This window comes from Ictidomys tridecemlineatus, chromosome 3 (genome assembly GCF_052094955.1).
Source record: "Ictidomys tridecemlineatus isolate mIctTri1 chromosome 3, mIctTri1.hap1, whole genome shotgun sequence".
Lineage (NCBI taxonomy): Eukaryota > Metazoa > Chordata > Mammalia > Rodentia > Sciuridae > Ictidomys > Ictidomys tridecemlineatus.
This window is the reverse complement of record NC_135479.1, coordinates 192276876-192298339: the sequence shown is the minus strand read 5'-3', so window position 1 is coordinate 192298339 and position 21464 is coordinate 192276876. Positions and strand designations below refer to the sequence as shown.

The 21464-nt window shown below is 34.3% G+C and overlaps 1 pseudogene; it reads left to right on the top strand.

The window, feature by feature from the left end:
• Positions 1-20747: 20747 nt before the first annotated feature.
• On the top strand, positions 20748-21260 carry LOC101961054 (large ribosomal subunit protein uL15 pseudogene; annotated as a pseudogene).
• The last annotated feature ends 204 nt before the right edge of the window (positions 21261-21464 follow it).

Genomic DNA, 21464 nt, shown 5'->3' with positions numbered 1-21464 from the left:
TTCCTTCCATTACTTGATTGCTCTGGCTACAATCTTGAGAACTATATTGAATATAAATCGTGAGAGTGCACAACTTGTATTGTTCCCAATTTTAGAGAAACTGCTTTCAATTTTCCTCCATTCAGTATAATAAGGGCTTTGGCCTTGTCATATATAGCTTTTATAATGTTGAGATAACTTCTTTCTTTCTCTTCCTAGTTTTTCCCACATTTTTATCATGAATGGTGCCACATTTTACTAAAGGCCTTTTTTGCATTTATTGAGATGATCATATGATTTTCATCCTTTGTTCTAGTTATGTGATGAATTATACTTATTAATTTGCATATGTTGAACCAATCTTTCATTCCTGGGATAAAATCCACTTGATTATAATATATTATTTTTTTGATGTTTCTTTGTGAATGTAGTTTGCTTATATTTTATTAAGAAATTTTGCATCTATGTTCATTAGAGATATTGGTCTGTAGTTTCTTTTGCTCAATGTGTCTTTGTCTGGGTGTCAGGGTTATACTGATAGAATATATTTGGAGTTATATCTCCCTTTCAATTTCATGTATTAATTAGAGAAATCCTGTGTTACTTCTTTTCTAAAGGTGTGTTAGAACTCAGTTGAGAATTCTTCTGGTCCTGGGCTTTTCTAGATTTTTAGTTGCTATTTCAATTTCTTACTTGATATTGATCTGATTAGGTCTTCAACTATATTTTTCTGGTTCAGTTTGGGCAGATTGTAGTTTATTGGAGTATAAATTTTCAAAATAGTTTCTAATGATGATCTGGATTTCATAAATGTATGTGGTGATATTTCCTTTTTATCTCTAATTTTATTTATTTGGGTCCTTTCTTTGTTTCTTTCTTTTGGTTAGTTTGGCTAAGGGCTGTCAAACTTATTTAACTTTTTGAAGAATCAACTCTTTGTTGTATTGATCCTGAATATTTGCTTTTATTCTCAAAAAAAATTTTTTTTCATTTGGGCTGTGGTCTTAATTATTATCTCCTATTTTCTGCTGATTTTGGAATTAGTTTGTTCTTTTCTTTGGCCTATTAGTTGGAGCCTAGCTTATTTATTGGGATCTCTCTATTGTTTTTTAAATGTGGGCATTTAATGCCATAAATTTTCCTCTTAGAACTGCTTTCATACTGTCCCAGAGATTTTAATATGTTGTATCTGTGTTCTTATTTGTTTCCAAGAATTTCTTACTTTATTCTCTCATTTCTTCTATAATCCATTCTTTATTTAAAATAGTATTTTCCATCTCCATGTGTCCATGTAATTTCTACTATTTTTCTTGCTGTTGTTTCATAGTTTCATTCCATTTTGGTCTGATAGGTTACATAGGATTATATCAATTTTAAAAATATTTAGTAAGACTTAATTGTGACCTAGAATATTGTGTGTTTTGGAAAAGCCTCCATGTGCTACTGAGAAGAAAATGAATTCATCTGTTTTGGTATGAGACATTTTGTAGATGTCTATTAGGTCTATTTGATTAATAGTATTATTTAGTTCAGAAATATCTTTATTCATTTTGTTTTGATAGTCTATTCATTTGTGATGAAAGTGTTTTGAAACCAACCAGTATTATCATATTTATGTCTATATGGGAATTAATGTCAAGCAGTTTTTTTTTAAATGTAAGCATTGTGCACTAATATATTTGGGATATATATATATATTTACTATCCTTATTTCTATTTGTTGGATTGTTTCCTTTACCAATATATAGAGGCATTTTAAAAATCTCTCCTCATTGTTTCTTGCAAATCTGCTTTGGCATGTATGAAATTAGCTACTCCTGCATGTTTTCTAACTCCATTTGCATGAAATGTGTTTTGTATCCTTTTACTTTCAATCTGTGGGTGTCTTTTTCTATGAGATGAGTCTCTTGTAGATTGTAGACAGCACAGAGTTAGATTTTGTTTTTGTTTCATTCTGCTAAACTGTATGCTTAAATTGAGGAGATAAGACCATTTACATTTTGTGTTATGGAATATGTTTGTAGTTTTTGGCCATTTTGGCTTGTTTGCTATATTTAATTTTGTTTTTATTTTCATCTTTGGTTTTTTTTTTTTTTTGCCTTTCTAGTGATCTTCATTTATTTGAGAGCTTTAGGGTTTGTTTTTGAGTTTCTCTCTGTGCAGTTTATCTTTGAGTATTCTTTGTAGTGCTTGCTTAGTAGTCAAGGATTCTTTTAGTTTATCTTTGTCTTGAAAATTTTTTATTTCTTCATAGATTTTGAATTATAGTTTTGTTGGATATAGCAATCTTGACTGGCACTTGTTTTTTAGGCTTTGATTATCTCATTCTGACCTTCCTTGATTTAGGGGTCAAAGTTGGAAAGTCAGAATTGAGCCTATTGCCAGAGGTGGTGGTGCATACTTGTAATCCCAGCAGCTTTGGATGTGGAGGCAGGAGGAGTGGAAGTTCAAAGCCAGCCTCAGCAAGGAGTGAGGCTCTATGCAACTTAGTGAGACCCTGTTTCAAAATAAAAAATGAAATGTGTTGGGGATACGAATCCATGTTTAAGCATCCCTGGTTTCAATTCCTGGTAAAACAAAACAAAACAAAACCTTATTGGTTTGCCTCTAAAATTGACCTGAAATTGTTCTCTTGCATAATTTTGTCCTTTGCATTATTAACCTTATTTTCCGTGTTAATCATTTTGATTATTATATGTCTTAGAAAAATTCTGTAAAATTATGTTTTGATTATTTCTATTTGGGGTCCTATGTGTCTCTTGAATGTAGATGTCTATCTTACTTCTGATATGGGAAAAAATTTTCTGTTACCATCTTCTTAAAGATATTATTAATGCCTTTAACCTGTATCCCATTATTCTCTTCTATCCCGATGACTCTCACATTTGTTCTCTTGATGCTGTCCCTGAGTTCTTGTATATTCTGATCATGGTCTCTTTTTGTATTTTCTTTATTGTAATTTGAGTATTCAAGTTCATACACCCTGTCTTCAAGATGCACATTTCTGTCGTTAAGGCCTAAGTTTTATTTTCTATGCAATTGAATCTCTTGGTAATGCTTTCAAGTGAATTTTTATTTGATTCACTGTGTCTTCCATTTCTAGGAGCTCTATTGGTTTATTTTCATTACTTCTATTTCTTTATTGATAGTCTTTTATTGCGTGTATTTACGAATTAATCCATTCCTTAGATGTTTTAGTTTGGTGAACATTTTAAAAATCAGTTTTTCAGTTTTTCATAGTCTTTCCTTAGAATTTTAATCACTTCCATATCCGTGTGATACTTTTTTTTTGAAATGGTGAAGTTTGAGGGAAACGTTGCTTTCTTATTACCTCATGTTTCCAAAGGCCTTTTGTGTGTAGTTATTTTATTTTATTTTAGTTCTGGGACTTCCTTTGTATGGGAGGGACTGAGAGGTGAACACAGGGGCACTTATTCACTAAGCCACATCCCTCCTCCCGTTTTTTTTTTTTTTTTTTTTTTGATGTACGAGTAGATGTCCAGGCGTGGAACCTGAGGTCCCCCTGTAGTTGGTCCTGCTTGGGGTCTGGTTATTGGTTTGGGGTTTTTGTCTCTCCTGTTCTTTGTATAGATATATTATTGAGGCTCAGGTGGGGCAAGATTGTGTGTGTGTGGGTAGGAGGGGACAAATTTGTTGTTACTTGGCTGAGTTGTATTGTTCAACTGCAGAATCTGTACTTTGTTTATGTGAGGTGTCCTGATCACTTTCCAGCACATCTTAGAGGAGGGGGGGGAGCTAGGAATAACATTAATGTTAGCAACAGGTATACAGCATTAAGATAAATGTCCAGAGTCTACTTGGACATCCACAACACTATTTGCCATCTGTATAGGAACTAGATCAGGCATTAAACAATATATGTCGTCCACTGTGTTAATAATAGCAACATGAATTGGGTAGGAATTACATAGACTATAATTCTATTAGATAGTAGGATTACAGTTTTTTAAGTGAAGAAAAAATATGATAGGAAAAGAAGAGAAAGTTTGAAATATTTAGAAAGTGAAAAGAAGAGAAGTGAAGATAAGCCAGAGATAGGCAGAAGATAACAGTTATAAAGGAGGGGTAAAAAAAATAACTAAAAGTAATAAAAAATGAAATAGAGGAAAAGGAGACAAAATTTTGGCTATTAGTGTGTAAAAAGAGTGAATAAGGGACAATAACAGGGGAAAAAACTAAGGCATGAAGTAACAAACAAATGTAAGATCAAAACAACTCAAACCCACACATAATTTTATAATTTTACTCTGCCTAAGTAAAACCAAGTCTAAATAAATAAACAGTAAAAGGGTCAAGAAAACAATTAAAATCAAAGCAAAATTATATGAAAAACTATATAAATATAAATATATATATATATATATATATATATATATAAACTCTTTGCAATGAGAACATACACACTATCTCACTGAACAAAAAAGAGTAATAAAATAAAATAAAATTTGAAAATTTTTTTCAAATTAAATTAAAATATTAGAAAGAATGAAGGTTGAACATGGGGGATTGATAAAAAATTATTAGTGAGAAATAAAAGGTTTGTTTCTCTTGAGGTGGACAAAACTATTGGGAAGGATGGATTTTCCATTCTTTGTATTTATTTTTGGACTTTGTAAACCTTGTATTAGGATGGGGTGTTGCTCCATCCAATTCTTTGTGTTCTTCACATAGTTGCCATTTGTTGTGGCTAGAAACCAAAGTTGATTAGCTCTCAACTTCCTGTCTACCAGTATAGGATGGGATAGAGTGGTGAATTCTGAAAAATTGTGTTCTCTTGTATTCGAGTTGTTTTAGTCAGTTTTTTCACTGCGGTGACCAAAAGACCTCAAACCATAGATGATCAACTCCATTCAGATCCTCAGGATCTGATGTAAGGCAGGACATCATGGCAACAAAGTGCTGGAGGGAAGGGACTCAGGACATGACCACCATGAGCACATCACCAATGATCCTCCTCCTCTAGCCACACTTTACTTGCCTATAGTTACCACCCACTTTGTCCCTATTAGGTGATTAATTCCCTGATGAGGTTAAGGCTCTTATAATCCAATCACTTGACCTTTAAATTTTCTTCTCACACATGAGATTTTAGGGGGACACTTGATATCTAAACCCGTAGCAGGAGTGCTGCAGAATTCTAAATTGGAAGTTCTAGTAGTTGGGATTTAATCTTGGCTGATGTTGGAAACTCCATTGATGGGTATTTGAGAGTTGTTTCATAGCCTCTGTTGCTGGTGAGATATTGAATTCTGCTAGATGCCTGGGTTCAGGTGTCATGGTTTAAATATTAGGCATCTCCAAAGTGTTCATGTGTGAGACAGGGCAAGAAGGTTTAGAGGTGAAATGATCGGATTATGGGAGCCTTAACTTTATCAGTAAATTAATCCCCTGATTGGAGTTAACTGGTTATTACCTGTAGGCAGGTGGGGTGTGACTGAAGGAGGTTGGTTATTGGGTCATGACTTTGAAGTGGAGGAGGAAAAAAAGACAGGCAATATAGATAATAAATAATTGGGTTCCATTGGGAAGGTGGGAGTCTGGTTGGAAAGGAAAGGAAAATCAAATGCTGCCCTTTCACCCTCCCCCTTCCCAAACTCTCCCCTCTCCTGCTCCAACTTCTCCCTTGGGTAACCTGTCTCAGGAATTGTTCCTCCGTGCAATGAATTGCAGAAGCTGTTAATTAATGCCTCCTAGGCTGCTACCTTCCTTGATCATTCTACCTTTGGCCCACAATTTGGTCAGGTACACAGTATGGAGAAAGGAAAGGGAGAACCTCTTATATGTAATTTTGTGTAACATTGAGGGTCTCCTTCCATTTCCATACAATTTCCCTTCTCTCTCCTTTGTGAGGGGAAAGGGGGGCAGAAACAAGGGAGAGAATTGAACAATAGCAGATGAGGTAGAGAGGGAAGATGGGAGGGGAGGGGAGGGGGGATAGTAGAGGATAGGAAAGGCAGCAGAATACAACAGTTACTAATATGGCGTTATGTAAAAATGTGAATGTGTAATTGATGTGATTCTGCAATTTGTATTTGGGGTAAAAATGGGAGTTCATAACCCACTTGAATCAAATATATGAAAGATGATATGTCATGAGCTTTTTAATGTTTTGAACAACCAATAAAAAAAAGGAAAGGGAGAAGAGGGCAAAAGAACAAAGAAAATCTAAAATTTATAAAAAGGGGAGAACATTCCCATTTTTTTGGATATCAATTCTGGGTCCCCTTCTCTGCAGAGTAGTTTGTTTCTATTCTGTAAATAAAACTGTTTTCTACACTTACCTTAGTGTTTCTCCAGTGTTCAACCTTTAAATTATATATATAATTTATATACACACACATATATACACACATATATATGTGTATATATATATATATATATATACACACACACACACATATATGTCTATCTACAACTAAAAAATATATATGTGTTGTAATTGGACACAGTACCTTTATTTTATTTGTTTATTTTTATGTGGTGCCAGGGATCAAACCCAGTGCCTCATGCATGCTAGGCAAGTGCTCTACCACTGAACTACAACCCCACGCCCCTCCAGTGTTCAATCTTAAACATCTGGGATCACCTCCTCATCACCAGTATTCTGTGATATGAACTTGGGGTATACATTTTGTCCCTGGTGAATGCAGTCTCTCTTTGCTTCCTGGTGTGATGTCCTGAGTAACTTTCTCCCACCATAATCTTCCCCCATGATGTTTAATCTCCACTGGAGCTCCAAGGAATGGAGTTGGCAGTCTATGAACTGAGATCTCTGAAACCATACGTCCCCAAATAAACTTTCTCTCCTTTAATTGTTCTTGTAAGGTCTTTTGGTCACAACAATGAAAAAGCTGACTAAATCAAGGGGTCTCTAGTAAATTCCATTTTTAGGGTGTAAGGTCATAGGTTGCACATTCATTGCTATGAATGTGATTTATCCAGGATCAGCCCTGGAGTACAGATGCAGTTTAGTACACTCTGACTAGTACTGGCATCTTCCCAATAGCTTTATTGGGGTGCCTGTAACAAAAGGAATTTTCTGTCCTCAGTTCCCCAAGCCTGGATTGTCTTAGGTGTAATTCTCATTGCACCTGTTTCAGTCACTCCGGTTCAGACACACTCTGGGACCTACAATAGATGAGTGCAGTGTTTGCTGGCAACTCATTTATGAGTTTCTGATCTCTGGCCTCTTCTCTTGGACATGCAACACTTACAAATGGCTGCCACACCAGCAACCCGGTTCCCACCAAACTATTTATCCATGGGCTGAGTGATTTTGGTTGCCTTTCACTTAACAATTTCCCCCCATTGATTCTGGGTCCATTAAGACCTGCCTCCCTTTCTATCCACAGGTTCTCTCAAGCCAGTTTTTTGTTTTGCTTTGTTTTCTGCCATGCTTCTCTCTCTCTGCCTGCATTACCCTCCCCTCATAGCCATTCATCTCTAACCTAGTATTTCTTACATTATGTTCAAAGTTTCTGACTTTCTGTATCTCTGTGGTGTCTTTTACTATTCAGTATTGAATTTCAGTGAGTTCCTTTAACACATCGTGGAGAAACAGTCTTCCTGTTCCTTAGGCCTGGTGCTAAGGAGCTGCTGGGAATGAATTTTTCCTTTAATCCTCCATCTTCTTTCTCCCCAGTAAAGTCTTATATATACCTGGATTTTATGTCTTGGGAATCTCATGATGTACAAATTCAATCTTTAAAGTAGACATAGAGCTATTGAGGTTATCCATTTCTTTCTGAATGAAGTGTGATAGTTTTTTTTTTAAAGTTTTGTTCATCTAAGCTGTTGAAATTATTTCTATGAAATTGTTCATAATATCCTCTTAATATTTTTTTTATTACATTGACTGTAGCATTTGTAGTAAGTCACCTTCTCTTATTTCTAATACTGCTAATATGCAGTTTTCCTCCTTATTTTCTGGCAAAAGATTTGTTAATTATTAATTTTATTGACCATCTCAAATAAAACCTGCTTTTTGGAAAAAAAATTGATTTTTCTCTGTGTGTGTGTAAGTGTTGTGCGTAAATGTGCACATGTTTGGGTTTCTATTTATTCTTTGATTGCATTATGCTTTTTTATCATTATTTTCTTTTTCTTCTTACTTTGACTATAATGTACTATTCTTTTTGTTGTGTGTGTGTGTGTGGAAGCATAGTACCTGTATTTTTCACTATTCTGCTTTTGTTCTACATACACTTAAAGAGAAATCTATGTCTCTAAAAACTGCATTTGTTGCATTTCACAAATTATGACATACCAAATTTTCATTTTTATGTAGTTTATATATTTTCTATTTCCCTCTGTGACTTCTTCTTTGAACCATCAATCTTTAATAAGTGTGCCATTTTGTTTCAAAAATACTCATGTATTTTTCTTTTTTTTCTGTTATTGATTTCTAATTGAATTTAATTGTGGTAAGACAATAATGTACTTGCACATTTTAAAGCTTTTTACATTTATTAAACTTGTATGCCTCATAGCATGGTCTAATTTGGTAAATGTTCCAAGTGTGTTCTAAAAGAATGCATTTTGTTTTACTTTTTATCTTCAGGAATTTGCTTGCTTTCATCTACTTTCCTGGACATGTGGAACATATTTTTAATAATTGTTTTAACCTTCTTATCTACCAGTGCTGTCACATGTGTCATTTCTGTGTCTGTTTGTACTAATTGATCTTTTCCCTAGCTTTTTGCATGTCTGGTATTTTTTAGTTATTTATTTTTGTTTGAATGTCACATGGTAAATTTTATATATGGTGTACTAAGGTACTTGTTTCCTTTTAGCATATTGTTTTGGACTTGACTTTGGAAAGCAATAGATTAATGGAAACAAAGTGATCCTTTCAGAGCACTGCTGGGGAACAAAGCAGTGCTCTTTAAGGATGCTACTTGATGCCCTATATGATAGGGAATTTTCTCTATCTGTATTGATCATGCTTATGCTCACAATGAAGGTTCAAGGGGAAAGCCTCTGATGACACGTGGGTTTCTCTTTGGATAGCGATCCCTTTCCAGTTGTCTGTCCAGAGAATTCTAGCTGCCTCAGTCTCCCTGAATTCTGTATCTAGCTTCTCAACTTAGGAACAATTATACTCTCTCTTTTCGGTTTTGTTTTCCTTGGCTGGAAACTCCCTTAGGCAACAAAATAGGCAACCTTAAAGCTCACCTTGTTTTTTTTCTCTTCTCTGAAAGGTCATTGTCCTGTACTATCTATTTATTGTCCAATATTGGAATATCATTGATTTTTACATATGGCTTTTTTTTTTTAATAGTTGAAGTCCATAATGCCTGGAGGCAGAAGTAAAAGCTGTTTTTTGTTTTTGTTTTTTTCCTTAAGTGCACTCTTAAACTAGACATAATGGCAAAGTTTGCTTCAGGTAGGTTCGATTTCAGAAGTATCAAGTGATCAGTCATTTTGGTTGTTGCTTTTGTGTGGCCAGGGCCAAACCTAAGGTCTTGCACATGTGCTATAATATTGAGCTACACTCCCCGTCCCTGACCAATCTTTTGTAATGCTATTATATATACCTCTTCAGCTCCTCTCAGAGTTTTGCCATGATATACCAGTTTGAGGAGACAGTAACCTGGGTTAAATCCAAATCCATGTCTATCCCTGTGGAGTTGGAGTCACTAGAGAAAAGCACAAGAAGTAGGACAATCTTTACTCTTTAAACTCCATAATCATTAATATCATATCTGTTAAGATAGAAGACTGTCATCAAGATTGTTAGAACATAAATCAGTTAACAGAACAATTTGAAAAGTGTTACATAATCTTTATCTTCATAACTGGACATAGCAAAATTCTTATAAGTGAATTCTATTTATGTTCACTTCAAATCTCCACATTTGCACAAAGCTTTGTAGGAGATATTTTCTTTTCTGGAAACCAGTTTATGGAACAAGGAGCTGTGAATATACGGACAGACCTCATTTTGGCAAATGAGATCCTGAGACTATCAGAAAAATTAGAAAAAGAGGTAAGGGCTGCAGTGAACTGGCAGGCAATCTTGGACCTATTGCCTCCATTGGCAGAGATTTGTTAGAAATGTGAGATCAAAGCTTAGCTATTGGCTTGGGGCAAAGCCTAATAGAGCTCACTAATGGAAAAATGAGCGAATGGGCTATGTTAAATACAGACACACACACAAAACATTAGATGTTCATTGAATTCTGATTTTTATTTATGCTGAGTTGTTACCAAAAATGGTAGAAAGCATTTAATGCTAATATATTAATTCCATTTCATTTCAGGTGGGATTGAGTCACAATTAACTTATTCAAAATGCATGTTTACATGTATACTACATTTCTTAACTCTTTTCTTCTCCTACATATTGACAACCCAAGCATACAATAATGCTGAGAAATATACTCCTAAGTAATACAAAGACTTTCAACAGCATTTAAGACAAAACAAAACAAGATCCTTTATTGAAGATAGAAATGGACTGAAATAATATAAATGGTGACTTATAACATGTGCTCACTTCTTTATTTGTTTTTTTTAGATTATGGTGTTTCATACAGATCTAATTGAACTAATATAACTTAAATTATAGTTACAAAATTTAAGGCAGAGAAAAGAAAATAGTTTTGAAATAGTTTTAAATTGAAGGAAGCATTAATTCTTATAAACTATAGTTATCAAATATTAGAGATTTTAGTCTCATTTTCTGTTGATTTTATTTCAATCTGTTGTTATATTAGATCTGATCTTTGATCATTGGTGCCTGAACTCAGGCAATATTGCAAAGTTCTCTTGAGGCAAAAGTTTATTAGAGAATCCAAGGAATTTTCATGGGTCAAGTAACATCAGGGTGGGCCCTGAGTGGAGCTGCTGTGGGAGGTCTCTTGTTCACTGAGGAAGATGTGAGCTATGATTTGCTACTTTTCATCCTCCAAGGAATTTTAATTTATTTACAATGTGATCTCATCCGTCACTGTAATATCTGGCAGGTAGTGCTGTTAGAACACAGCTGACCAATAACAGAATTTCTACTAAATAAATGTGTTGCAGCTGCAAAATGTTTAGTGACTCCTTGGCCACGGTCAGTTACTGAGTCAGCATAGGGTCAGAAATAGAAATAGAAAATTTAATAACTTATATATCTTCAATATTTTTGCAGGACACAGAAAAACATTTCATGAGATGAGCGACGGATGACACGCCATGTCTTGGTGTTTCCCACTTGATTGCATTAGCTTACCTTCATTGGTTTTTGCCTCAAGTTAATTTTACTTATTAGGTCTGTGAAGAACATGGCCATGTCCTTGGGGCTTCTGGACATGCACACCGAAACAGATCAATTATTTGAAATGTCACAGAATGAATACTACCAGAATAAGCTCCTTGGGAGAAGAAAAGTATCAAATAATTCAAAGTAATTTATAAAAATCTGCTTTCAGACAGTATAAGACCTGATACAAACTTCTTTGAAGGAGGTTAAACAGAGCTGCCAATATTATGGTCACATTTTCTCTTGTTTCATGCCTAGAGTAATGTTAAGTCAGCAGAGTTCAAGTATTTTCTCCAGTATTGGCAGAACAGTGTAAAAATAATGTAATTACTTATAAAGGGACATAATATAGAAAATTACTTTGATTCAGATCGCTCTAGCTTGTAAAATAGAAATTTATTACCACGAGAATAGTGGAATCTTTGCTGAGATTTCAATGGTTTTCTTTGAGTATTGAAAAATATTTTTTTAAAGTCAGATTCCAAATATTTTAATGTAAATGCATGTTAGGTATTATATGGATATGATCAAATTTCTGTTGTACTGCTACCAAACACATAAACAATGCCAGTTAAAGGAATTTTGAGCACCAATGTTACAGAAACTGCAAAGAAGAATTCTATGAACAATGTACATTAAAAAGTGGAGAGAAATATCAATTCAAATAAATTGCATGAGTATTAAGGAAAACTTAATTGTGTAGTTCCTGAATTAAAAATCATGCATTTATACAAACATAGGAGGAAAACGAATAATTTAAGTTCAATACATGAAAAACAAAATAGTTTAATCTCAAGATGAATCTAAACTTGTCATTATGATTAGAAACTGACCTTGATAAAATGCTAGACTTTGGATGTTAACATTAGATGTGTGATAAACACATTAAGATAATAACAATCTCTAGAGGAGATCAGCCTTTGTAACCCAGTGGGTGAAGCAAGAAAAACATTATAAACATGTGGTGTAAATGTAAGATATTTTTCTGTAAGATATATGAAACGGATGCATCTTTTTAGAGATCTCAGAAAAAGTTACCCAATCTAGATTAGTGTGAAAATGAAAAAGTCTCTGAAGGGGCCTTATCTAGAATGTATCTGGAAAAGTATGCAGGAAAATGGTCTGGCATGTTAAAAATAAACAGTAGTCTTAATTAGCAATGTGTTAGAGCATGTTGTAGGCTTTGACTAATGGGGCATGGAGTTGATGGATAAATGCTTTCCTATTTCATTTCCTGGGAGATTAATGGAAAAAATTTTCCTAATGTTCCTCAGAAAATGTGTTAGAATTGAGTTTTAGTCACCCATTTTGGCAACCAATGACCCACTCTTATATTTACCTTAATTCCTTCTCTGTTTCACTGAGTATTTTTCTCATTTTTGATTCCTAGGATCACTTCCCAAGTAAACTACCTGTATTCAAGCTTAGTATGAAGCTCTACTTTGGGGAAACTAGGATAAACATACTACTACAGGATTAAATAATCTATTCCTCTACCTTGACTCATGATTTTCTTCCCATTTGAAATAGAATTATCTGAGTATATTCTTCTTCTTCCTTTTCTTTTTCTCTTTCAACTTGATAGTTAACATTATTACTATAAATTCATCCACTGATTTTCCATATCACCTTAAAAGTACATTGATGTATTTATTTAGGAATTCCCAGTTTAGACAACATTGACTAACTTTTTATGTAAAATGAAAATACAGTATTCTAAAAACTCTTTTCTGCGTTGTTTTTGTTTCTACCTCCAAAACTACTAAATGGATGTTAAATTTTTCATTCTACTCTCCATGAATCTTCAATTTTTTGTATTTTTCCTTTCTTTTTTTTTTGATGTAATTTATAAGAGAATTCCCTGACTCTTGTCATTTACATTTCTACTTAAGCTTTTGGCTGTGTCATTTTTATATTCAGTCATTTAACTTTTGATCTGAAAATTATATATTTTTAAGCAGCAAAGTCAAAAAAGTTATTTTATAGTTTCTTTGTGATCTTTTCTGTGTATATCAACTTCTGGCTCCTGAAGAGCCTAGAACATAAGGCTGGTTGTTTAGCAAATAAAAAATGCAGGACCCCCATTCAAATCTGAACCTTAGGGAAACATCAAGTGACTTTTTTTGTAAGTATATCCAACATAATATTTGAGACATACTTAAATTTAAAAAAAAATTATTATTCATCTGAAACTCAGATGTAGCTCGGTGTTCTGTAACTGTTAATATTACTATTTGGAAAATACTAACATATAAATATTAATTTAATGATTTAATAAAAGTATATTTTTAATTTTTGTGAACTTTTTGTTTTCATATTTTTATGACTCCATCAGTCTTTTTTTTTTATGGAGTCAACATTCTCTTGATATAAATGGGGTTTTAAATAAAACAATCTCTGAAATTACTGTTTATTAAATTTAGGATCAGTTCAATTTATCCATCTTTCATCTCCTTCTACCTGTTAAATCCCTTTAAGTGTTTGGTGATCTTCTTTGCCTGTTTAGTAATTACACTCCTGAAGGACTATCTTGATTGGGATTGCGATGGCTTGCTATTGGCCATCATGCTGGTTCTGTTTCCCCAAAGTGCCCTTCCTTTAGAGTGTATTGACAAGGAGCTGACACCTCTCACATGAGCAGCAGGTGTAATTCTATTTAATTAATGAATGAGAGTGTCATTTAACAAAGATATTTAAATACCAGCAAGTTTTGAATTTCAAGTGGAAGATGATGCATTAGATTTGGATTTATTAATTCTGAGTAAACTATGTGTTACACTGCTACAGAATTTAATTAATCAACTGAAAATAAATTTGGAATTTGAAAGTTGCAGCTAGAGATAAAGATACTGAAATTGCTTATTTACAAAAGTAGATAAACTTGTGAGAAATCCCTTGATATTCTATCTTAATATTTTGAGTGTCAGTCACAGGATCCCAGACATCTATTCACATTTCCATGTCAAAATAAAAGAGCAAAAAACAAATACACATCTAAATATTTAGATGTGTTCTTGAAGTCATTGTTGTAGGGACAGATGAGGCAAGGCACCGAAGATAGCAGGAAACAGTTTTATTTGGCTGTAGGCAGGTTCAGAGGGCACAACTTTTGCTGTAATCAATCAATCTCCTGAACCCTGAGTTCAGGTAGTTTCAAAATTTTATACCCATTATGTAAGGGGAGGGGCTCAGAAGTTCACAATCTGGAGAAGTTCACATAAAAGCAGTTTTTTTCTTTCACTGTTCTGGGCAAGTTAACCCTTCAAGGACAGCACCTGAGAAGGGGAGAGCTTCTTCTCCTGTTTCTTTCCTCTTCCTGCCAGCTGTTACCATGGATACCAAATGATAACTTCTCTTATCTTAGAAATGGAGACATCTCTGTGAAGCTCCAGCTCAAGGCTACAGGCCTTGTTTATACATTTCTACAAAATACTATATTGGATACATGTTTGTGAAAAACTAGTAAGGGGGTGTCCAGCACCTGAAGTGCTGATTTCTTCCCGGCCAGTGGCCAAGACAGGGCAACACAAAAATAGGAAGTTTATCTACGTTGAACTCTTCTGTAGAGACTCTTTTGCTGACAGTTCTAAAATAAGCCATGGTGAAGATTTCTGGAGAAGCCAAATTAAGACTTTTCTGTGGAGAAAGGGAGTGTCACTATATCATGATTAGGGAACTGAATTAATCAGGGTCTCATTGTTGCATCACTAAACACATTTCTGCAACAGTGTTGTTTGATTAAATACTGAAATAAATACATTGATGTTCCTTGTTCAACAAAGTAGTTTAATTTCAGAAAATTTAAGAAGTACCAAATCAAGACAACTATGCCATGTATGCAATGTTGTTTTCTCCCCAGAGGTTTTTAATGATAATTTTTTCTTTCTTGATCTCAAATTATATTTCTTTGTATTTAATACAACAGTATTAAATACTTTTGTGGTTTTTTAGAATATAATGGTGGAAAAGGTGGCTAACTATCCATCAAAATTGATGCATACTCTCATGGTATAAAATGGTGGCTGTTCCTAGAGAAGTTTTATTTTTTGGCCTTCCTTGAACCTAGGTGAGACTCATAGATGGTCTGGAGTGTGAGGGAAGTGAGATGTTCTAGTTACATTTAAAGAAGAAATTGTGCTTCTCTTGTCCACCTAGAGCCAAGTAATGTTGATGAAGCCCTTGGGGCACAACAGAGTCACAATCTAGAGAAAGTCTGACTCCCTAAACAACATCATGATCAGCCTCTGCCAAGCAAGAGTACAAACCTGTGAAGGAGAAAGAGCCTTCAAGTATATTAAGCTGCTGAAATTTGGAATCTATTTATGGCTTCAGCCTAGCTTATCCTAAATAATACAACCTTCCTACTGGATACATTTCAGGTCTTGAGCAAGAAATCACAAGTTAGAACACAATTATTAGAGAAAGGTAAAATAATTTTAATAATTATTTAATAATTTAATTTCTGTGATGCTGAAGTAATTTTAAAAAGATAGCTTACAAATTATAAGATAACAAGACTGACTATTTTTTGAGAATTCTTTTTACCAGTATTTTGATCTGTGTTTGTGGAGTTCTGAGGATTACAAATTTCCTTTTCTACTGAGCAGTGATCTGCAAAGTGGAAAATAAAATAAATTGTAATAAATTTGGCCTTGCTAAATGTGATGTTTTTTTCTCAACTCTCCATAATATGGAATTAATTTTGAGGAATATCAAGTTTCTTGTTTTTGTTTTATTTTTTAAAATCTTAGAATGTTGTAAATATTTCACTGTGAAATAATATGGAAAAAAATTAAGGTCAAAAAAAAGGACATATCATGTAACTGTGCAAAATATCATAGAATTTAAATGAAAACAATTCCAGGGCCAGTAAAAATGGAATTCCTATAACTTTTGTGTGTGTATGTGTGTGTACTTGTGGATGCTGGTGCTTTTTCAGAGAGAGGAAATTATAACTCGTGGGTGGCAGTTTTAAGGAAAGAACAAAAGAATCCTACTTACAGTTGATTCTCTGAATTCACAAATGGATACCTCTTTTTAATCTCTTGTTGACTCCTTTGGGTATAAATCAGTTTTAAATACTCTATTTGTGGAGCAATATATTGTAATGCAGTGATTACCCTGTTTATGATCAATTGTATAAAAATCATTAGGATAAAAACAAAAGTCTACTCTTTTCAAGCATTTCAGTTACATGCTTTGGGTTCTACTATTGTCAATAAAAATTCTACCTTAAAAGGAAAGTCACTATAAAGATGCTATGAGCAGAGACTTGGGAATTTCATATTATACAGATATGGAAGAGGGAAGGTGCTCAGTCATGTTGATGGAATATTTTGCAAAATTACTTGCTGAGTAATGTCCATTCTGAAAGCAGAAGTAAAAATATTTGATAAAAGTTGATTTTCTTGTACACAGTTACCAGAAATAGTTAGTCTTTGGTTTATTATTATATGAATTATATTTTCTGAAAAGGGGGGTAGGAAAGGGGAGAGGAAGAAGTCATACTGTCTTATTAAGTCTTGAAATTTCAAATTAAAAATGAAGTTAATTCAATTTGCAGCATGATGAGTTTACAATGCATGACATATCTAGACAGAATTTTAGCTGTTTGGTTTTAAATTGGTCAGTTGAGAATGTTAATACTCTGTAAATTAAGAAAATTTCTGTCATGTAACATCTATTATTTTCTGATTATATATTATTTTATCATGATAAGACAAAGCTTCTACATGTCTATTTTTGTTTACCCTAAGCTTGTATGCCATACTACAGTGGCAAGTTGCTGATTGAATAAAAATATCTTTGATTCATCCTATGATGCAAAGGCTCTTCTGAGATACTTCCAGTTCACCCAGAATGATCTATAATAATATCAGGACCATCTACCACTACCAAACTTGGCCTTCAAGATGAGTATTTTCACTTCAGAATAGGATATAAGACAGTTTTGCTGTTCTTTCATCTTTTTCTTATTTGCAAGAACTCTTTTAAGTTAGCCAATACATATTTTGACAAAGAGGAGAAAGACAATGTGCTTAGATTTCCTTAAATTAAAACTTCAAATTTTTATTACAAAATTTCTTGTAGAGGAAAACTGTATCTCTCTCTCTCTCTCTCTCTCTCTCTCTCTCTCTCTCTCTCCCTCTCTCTCTCTCTCTCTCTGTACTGGGGATTAAACCCAGGGCCTGCCTTGGAAAATTGTATTTTTCTCATGTGAACATATGCCAATAATCCATTTGCTATCTTTATATCGATCAGGGTTTATCTCATAGATCACAAAAGAAAAGCACAACTCTGTCTTTTTATCCTCACTCACTAAACTGCATGTCTATTCTTATTTCTCTAAGTGTGCTAGAAAATCTGAGGGCAAATGGCTCAAACTAAGAAGTCACTTTTAAATCAATCTTCAAATAGCTTGAAAAAAATGCCCCACTAATTGTTCTATTAAGTGATTACCCCCTTTCCTGGAATTATTTAGCAAGATGCAGCTATGCCTCTCTCAGTGTATGCACATTATGTCAATGTGACTGATGGCAAACAACTTGCTTTGGCACACTCAAGTGTTTGCTATCTGTTTTTCCTGCAGTCTCTGGCAGTTTGTTATCTTGAACTTCATTTGTTAGCTTCCAAATGTAGAAGTGCCAAAAGCATGCTTGATATTATTTGTATATATATATATATATATATATATTTTAATTTCAAAAAGTGAAATAGGCTAACATGTGGAAAGCATTAATAAGAACATGACTTTAAAGATTTTATGGAAGCCAAGATTTGGGATTATTTATTTATTTATTTTGCAGTGCCAGGGATCAAACCCAGGACCTTGTATCTGCAAGGAAGTGCTCTACAACTGAGCTACCCCCACCAGCACCCACAAGCCAAGATGAAAGAGAACCAATGGAGGGTGGAACTGTAAAAATATTTTTTAATAAATAGAATGATTAAAGGAGGCAATAATGTCGAGAGAGAAATGTGTGCCTATTAATAATGCAGCATGGGCAATTTTCTTCAAGTAAGTCATCCTTTTAGAACTTTTTTTTTTGCTTCTTCATTGTTCAGTGCCAGAAGGGGCAGAAAGTGAAATATGTCTTATCAAATGTCTAGGCAATGTGATCATGTTTTCCACAATAGTCAGTGTAATTCTAAAACACAAATTCATATGATAGAAGATTTTTTTAACCTAATAGCTGCATAACTCTTATTATGCTATAAAACTTAATTTTATGTGTGTTTGAGGTATATAGCAATGGAATTAGTGTTAAGATACTCAATATTCTTTGCTCTATCTTTTGCTCTTATCTTCTTTATACTTTAATGAAACAAATAATCATTATGCTATTTGTTGCAATTTGAAGGCAATTAGTGAGACAGAGCTCTATATATCCATAGTGATGGAAAACATCATTTAGTCATTGCAATTCAGAATGGGAAGCAATCTTAGAAATATGAATATGTAAAATTTAATGCCAATTTAAAAATTAACAATGAACAAATTGGACTAGACAGAGAAGTTCATAGTTCAGTACACTTCTCCTAAAGGCAAATCACATGGAAAACAAAGATAATCAGATAGTTGATGGTAGGAATAGAATTGGAGTAAGGGGAGTTGGTGAGAAGATTTTAATTGCTAGTATTATAGAGCTATGGAAGTCTAGTGAATGCATTATGCCTAGGTTATGAATGGAATGTTACTGAACTTTACTGTGGAAAATTGACCTCCTTAATTTGATTAATGTTATCTGTAAACATGTATATTTCTTCCCATTTAGTCATGCCACTTTATTTAAAACTATTTTGTAATGATCTTATGTGTTCTTTGTTAGGTTAATTCTTGAATTCTTCATAAATGTGTTGTTATAATAATAGAATGCTATTTTTTCACTTTCTTTACTTATAGGGAACATAAAGAATGCTAATTTTTGTCTTATTTTCATAAGACAGCAAGTATATGAAACACTTTCTTTATTGCTAACATTGTTTCTGGTCATTCTGTTGTAATGTTTAGATAGATGATCTTGTCCTCTGCAAATAAAGATAGTTTTGCATTTTTCTTTACAATTTTTACAATGTCCTATATTTGCTTATAGGATTATCTGCATACTGGGCTTGTCACTTCCCACTTGTATTAGTTGGGGTCTAATCAGGAGAATGAAACTACATGATATTTTGAATTTAAAGATAATTTAAGGAAGAGACAATTCATATAGGAAATTATTGACAGGAAATTAGAGTAACAAGAGAACAATGACTAGTGGGAGTAGAAACATTCTTAAAAAAGTGGGGTAAGAAAGAATTATCTAAGAAAGGAAACATCTAGAAGATTCCTCCCACCTTAAGACTGATTGATATTGGCATTTTTTCCTTTTAACTCCCTTCTGTGATGCTAGAAGCAGATTTCCAGGAGAAATGCTACACCTGTACAGCTACCCAAGGGGACAGGGAGAAACTGCTCACAGTCAGTGCGATGTTGTCAATTGTTCCTTATAAATCCTCCAAAGAAGAAGCTGGTAGCCGCTATCCATGGAAAACTGCCATGTGCTACGGAGTATCACCAGAGCCATGTGCTACAGAAGCCACACAGGCTGTAGAATCTTGTTACTGTAGAAATGTGCTGAGTGAGTATGTTATAGGGGCCAATTCAGAGGAACCCACCAAAACCAGGAACAGAATGCCTTCTTCAGAGTATTTCAGACCTCCTACTGGCAAAACTTAACACTATGCTGGTTGCAAAGGAAGAATGGAAAGGGTCTTGGGCCTGAATCGTGTCCTCTGAAATACATGTTGAAGTCTCAACTCTTAGTACCTCAGAATAGCACTATATTCAGAGATAGAATCTTTAAAGAGGTAATTTAAAGCTAAATGAAGTCATTAGGATGGTCCCTAATCCAAGATGGCTGTGATCCTTATAAGAAGAGGAGACTAGAACATGCACAGAGGAAAGACCACGTGAAGAGACAAGGAGAAGATGGCATCTGCAAGCCAAGGAGAGAGGCCTTGGAGTGAAACCACCTCTGCAGACACCTTCGCATCAAACTTCTAGCCACCAGAATCAGGAGAAAATAAATTTTTATAATATAATCAACTCATTCAGTGGTAACTTGTTAAGGCAGCCCTAGAAAATGAATCCATAAGATATGTTGCCATACTGAATAGCAGGCAATGAAGTGCAGATTTGAAGCTGAGACATTCTAAATTGATAATTAACCCACCAGGCTTGTAAGCTTAGAAAAGTCTGAAAATTCCCTGAACCTGTTTTCTTATATGTGAAACTGGGATCCTGGACTTTTGAAGGCTCTTTTCAGACTCTTAAGGATCCCTCCCACTTTATCCCTGACCTGTCAACCTCTTAGAGAGGCACTTCTTTATTCATAGAAGCAGTTTTAACAACCTTTTGAATCATAAAAATCTGCTCATTTTATTACTTACAAACTCTATGGACTTTTAACAAGTTACTAAATTTCTGAACTTTGTATGGAAATTGGAGGTACACCTTTTTCGTCTTAGCCGCCGACATGCCATCCAGACTGAAGAAGACCCGGAAACTTCGGGGACACGTGAGCCATGGCCACGGCCGCATTGGCAAACACTGGAAGCACCCAGGAGGCCAGGGTAATGCTGGTGGCATGCATCACCACAGGATTAACTTCGACAAATATCACCCAGGTTACTTTGGGAAAGTTGGTATGAGGCATTACCACTTAAAGAGGAACCAGAGTTTCTGCCCAACTGTCAACCTTGATAAATTGTGGACATTGGTCAGTGAACAGACACGAGTAAATGCTGCCCAAAATAAGAGGGAGCTGCTCCCATAATTGATGTAGTCCGATCGGGTTACTACAAAGTTTTGGGGAAGGGAAAGCTCCCAAAGCTACCTGTCATCGTGAAGGCCAAATTCTTTAGCAGAAGAGCTGAGGAGAAGATTAAGGGTGTTGGGAGTGCCTGTGTTCTGGTGGCTTAAAGCCACCAAGAACTCTGGAGGTTCATTAAATGCTATCAAACACTTTTCCTTTGTGGTCTAAGTAGGTTTTTTGGCACCTCTACTTAAAACAAATCTCTACATACAACAACTTGTATGTCATATGTTAGGAACCTACTTTATAGGTCTTAGACACATGGAGGGGAATAGGCTTTCTAAAGTGAAAGTGAGAACTGTTGATGATTGAAATATGTTAAAAGGCCCACTGGTATTGTACAGTGAATTTTACAGCAA